At 47.0% G+C, this 4,598-nt stretch overlaps 1 pseudogene; it reads left to right on the top strand.

Annotated features, from left to right (window-relative positions):
* The first annotated feature begins 3,193 nt into the window (after positions 1-3,193).
* LOC125354373 lies at positions 3,194-3,712 on the top strand (annotated as a pseudogene).
* The last annotated feature ends 886 nt before the right edge of the window (positions 3,713-4,598 follow it).

Genomic DNA, 4,598 nt, shown 5'->3' with positions numbered 1-4,598 from the left:
CAGTCCCATAGACTGAAAGGTTAGGGTGCCCCTCCACCTGCTCCCCGCCACCGAGTATCTGCTCATGGAGACAGCATACAGTGCCGCCAGAGTTGCTTGAGGCAAGCTGGCTCAGATCAGAGCCACTGGCTTTGTGATTTGGACCAAATTGCATTGCTTCTCTGAGCCTGTTCCTCTTATACAAAATAGAGAAAATATTGTGCATAAATTTACAAGTAATAATGTATTTACTTATTTATTTATTTATTTTTGGCCAGTCCTGGGCCTTGGACTCAGGGCCTGAGCACTGTCCCTGGCTTCTTTTTGCTCAAGGTTAGCACTCTGCCACTTGAGCCACAGCGCCACTTCTGGCCGTTTTCTATATATGTGGTGCTGGGGAATCGAACCCAGGGCTTCATGTATACAAGGCAAGCACTCTTGCCACCAGGCCATATTCCCAGCCCATAATAATGTATTTAATACATGTATACAAGTGCGTAGTCTAGAGAGTAGTGGCTTTCCAAATTAAGGCAATAGGAAAGCCTCCCTCCTGCCATTTACTTTATAGTAAAAGACACCATCCACAATTGAGAGGGATCCCTGGTAAGCACTCCCATAAGCATACCTGTACCAGATAGGAATAGCTCATCATTTACATTCACATTTCACCAAATGAAATGAAACCCACTCTACACACATACCACCTATCCACAGATCACATGCACTTTGTTGTGGGACTTGTTAGAAAAGGATGTGGTCACCAAGTATGTTGGGTACCACTAGCATCAGACACCTGGAGTGGGACCCAGGAGCAGGCAGGGTTTACCTAGACTCACTGAGAAGCAAGGGTTTGTTCAGGGAAATCTAGTTAGTAAGAGAGGAATAGAACATACTTTGGTAGAGAAGCAAGAGAAATAGAAAAAGCCAATAACTATCTCTTGCTGTGTGTCTGTTCTAGAGACAGATCTGATCCATCTCTGTCAATAACAGATGTTAAGTATAGCTTTACTAGTCATAGATACATGGTATGGAGGAAAAAGAACTCAAAGAGAAGGCAGAGTACATTTGAGCCTGTGGCAGGTGTAAGATTTCCCCCACCCCACCCCATCTCTGTTTCTAAATCTCCATGTGGCATTAGGTAGAACCTCAGCTCATTGTAGTGAGAATCTCAGCTCACTTTTTACATACCCCACAATTGAGAATCGTTTCCTCTTAGCTTTGAAGAAAACCAAATTCTCTTTATTATTTTATTTTATACTTTGTGTGTGTGTGTGTGTGTGCGTGCGCATGTGCATGCGTGTGCTAGTACTGGGGCTTTAACTTGGGGCCTGGACACTGTTCCTTAGCTTTTTCACTCAAGGCTGCCTCTCTACCACTTGAACCACAGACTTTTCCTGCCCAAGCTAGCTTTAAACCTCCATTCTCAGATCTAAGCCTCCAGAGTAACAAGCAGCCACAGGCCTCTGGCTCCTGATTCTCATTCTCTCTTCCCCTCTCTGTTCTTTTTCTGGTGAGTTATGGGGCTTAAACTCAGGCCCCGGGCACTGTCTCTGAGCTCTTTTGTCAAGGCTAGTGCTCTGCCACTTTGAGCCACAGTGCCACTTCTAGTTTCTGGTGGTTAATTGGAGATAAAAGTCTGATAGATTTTCCTGCCCATTCTGGTTTTGAACTGTGATCCTCAGATCTCAGCCTCCTGAGTAGCTAGGATCACAGGGATGCGCCACCAGCACCAGGCCTTATTCTCTTTATACTACAGGAGGAAGGACCTAGAGGCTAGCTTGTGCTTCTCTCATGATTGCTTGCTGGTAATAATAACAATGAGAAGAAGTGACAGAGCCTGAAGAGTTAAAAATACAACATGATTAAGTGCTTATACCCTCAATGGTGACCCAGGATTAGAAATTCTGGGTTATCCTCTAGAGAAACTCAGCTGACCGGTTTTACAGACCATACTCGGAAGCTGCTAGGAACTTTAGGATACTATTTCTTTATCATCAAGTCAGTGATTATTGTTATTATTATTACTGAGACTCACCCTTCTAAATCTATGTGGCTGAATTGATTACAAAAATAAGCTAGTCTAAGCATGGTCCTGGAGGCTCACGCCTATAATCCTAGCTACTCAGGAGGCTGACATCTGAGGATCATGGTTCAAAGCCAGCCTGGACAGGAAAGTCCCAAGTGACTCTCATTTCCAATTAACCACTCAAAAACTGGAGGTGGTGCTGTGGCTCAAGTGGTAGAGCTCTAGTCTTGAGCACAAAGAGGCTCAGAGACAGCCCTCAGGCCCTGAGTTCAAGCCTCACAACTGACCAAAAAAAAAAAAAAACAGTAATCTTCCTGGAATACCATATAGCAAATAACATGGGTAGGGGAGGTGTGGACACAGATAGAGGAGATGCCATAAGGTGAGGTAGTAAGGGGTTGAGGTAAATCTGCTGAACACTGGCCATTTGTGAAGAATGCACAGTGTAAAACAGCTAGTGGCCCATTGAACTCTTAACTCCTCCCTCAGCGTTGCTTTAGTCATGGCTGCTTTCAAGAAGTCTTTGATTCCTCCAAGTCTAGACTAACCACCCACCCCTGTCCGGTAACAGCCTGTTCTGCACTTGCCCGAGAGCTTACCACACTTCATTCTCAGTGCTCATTTGGGCCTGTCTTCCTGGGAACTAGAAATTCCTGTAGGGTGAGAGGCGGGGCTTCCGTTGGTGTGGATTCACAGCAAGTGCCTCCCTTCAACCCACCCAACCCTCAGGTGAATGAATGGATGAAAGATGGCCCCTAAATTTTGGCACTTGATGGCAAATATCAGCGGTAGCTTCTATCCAGAATCTACAAAGCAAATTGCAGTGTGTGCATGAAGGCCAGTACGGTGTGGCCAGGCAATGGAGACTGTGCTCCTGGAAGCAGCTACTACAGCATGACACCTTTCTGGGGAGGTGTCCCCAGGATCAGAGTTCTGTTTGGGGTTTGGAACTTGTTCTGAATGAAGGTCAAAAACACTTTTCTGGGCGCGGCAACCTGGACTGGGCGGCTGACCTCTAGGCTAGGAGTGGGCCCCAGCGCTGCCCCAGCGCTGCCCCGGCGCGGCCCCGGTGCGGCCCCGGCGCAACAAGGCCACCTGCGCCGCCTTCTCGGAGCGCTTCCCGAGGCTGCACGAAGACACACGAGCAGTGCCCGAGCTGCTACTGGCGACGGCCGGGATCCAAGAGATTGGGATGAAAAGCAACAGGAAGCGGACGAAACGCTGGTAGAAATGGAGGAGGAACCGTGGTGTGCGCCCCTGTCTTTGCGTAACCCCACAATGTCTAAACTTCCGGAAGGATAGTGCCAAACTCCTTCGAGAGGTGAGGGCGACACCTTTGACAGCACACCTGGGGCCCAAGGAGACATAAAATATGCCACACATGCTACAATCTCAAAGGGCATTGGTTCTGCAAGGCACTGAGAGCCTGATCAGGCCACCCGAACTACTGGGCGTTCTCATTGGATTGCCACGGAGACTGATCAGATTGGCTCTGTAATCACAGAAGAGCTGGGGGAGCAACTAGAGCAGTTGGAACGAACCAAGGACAGATCGGTAAATACAAATGAACATTTGAGCAAAAGTCGAAAACCTCGTTCATTGTCCAGAAAAGTGACAACCAACATGCTGCTGCTTTCCATTGTTATCTTGTTGGAGACAGCCATCCTGGGAGGCCTGGTTTATTACAAATCCTTCCTCAAGCATTGAACTTCCTGTTGGGGCATGTTTGTGGACCAGAACCTTGACTCTGAATGAATGGTGTCAGAAATATGGAAATTAGCCGTTATTGCTGTGGGCTAACCATGTGGGCTAACCATTCAAGGATGTACAGTATAGCCAGGTTGGGAGGAATGAGGGCGACAAAACCACGTAAATGTGTGAAGGAACAACAACAACAAGATCACTATGATATACCAAGGCAGTAAATGCTGTTTATTTCTTCTTCAGCTTAAAAAACAAAACAACAGCAAAAATCCATTTCACTGATTGTTGAGAGAAGACAGTCTATACATATTCAGGAACTTCTAGAAGCTGAGCATGATGGTGTATGGGTGTATGGGTGTAATCCCAGCCCTTGGGAACCTGAAACAGGGGCTGGGAATATGGCCTAGTGGCAAGAGTGCTTGCCTCCTACACATGAAGCTCTCGGTTCGATTCCCCAGCACCACATATATGGAAAACGGCCAGAAGGGGCACTGTGGCTCAGGTGGCAGAGTGCTAGCCTTGAACTGGAAGAAGCCAGGGACAGTGCTCAGGCCCTGAGTCCAAGGCCCAGGACTGGCCAAAAAAAAAAAGAGAACCTGAAAGAGGAGGATTACAAATTTGAAACTAGCCTTGGGATATATAAGGATACCTCTGTCTCAAAAACAAACCAAAACAACTTAGGTCAAAAGCTATCCGGTGATGTCTTTCTCAAGAGTCCCAAGCTAGTGCAGAATATCACATGGCAAGAAACTTTTAACAGCAGACCTACTCTCAGTATAACCCATTCCATCCACCCATCCACCCATTCATTCATCCATCAGTCATATGAATGGAATAATCCATTCATAAGAGTGGAGTCCTAAGCCAGGCACTGGTAGCTCACTTGGTG

This window comes from Perognathus longimembris, chromosome 1 (genome assembly GCF_023159225.1).
Source record: "Perognathus longimembris pacificus isolate PPM17 chromosome 1, ASM2315922v1, whole genome shotgun sequence".
NCBI lineage: Eukaryota > Metazoa > Chordata > Mammalia > Rodentia > Heteromyidae > Perognathus > Perognathus longimembris.
The sequence above is the reverse complement of the archived record's forward strand: the minus strand, read 5'-3'. Positions and strand labels throughout refer to the sequence as shown.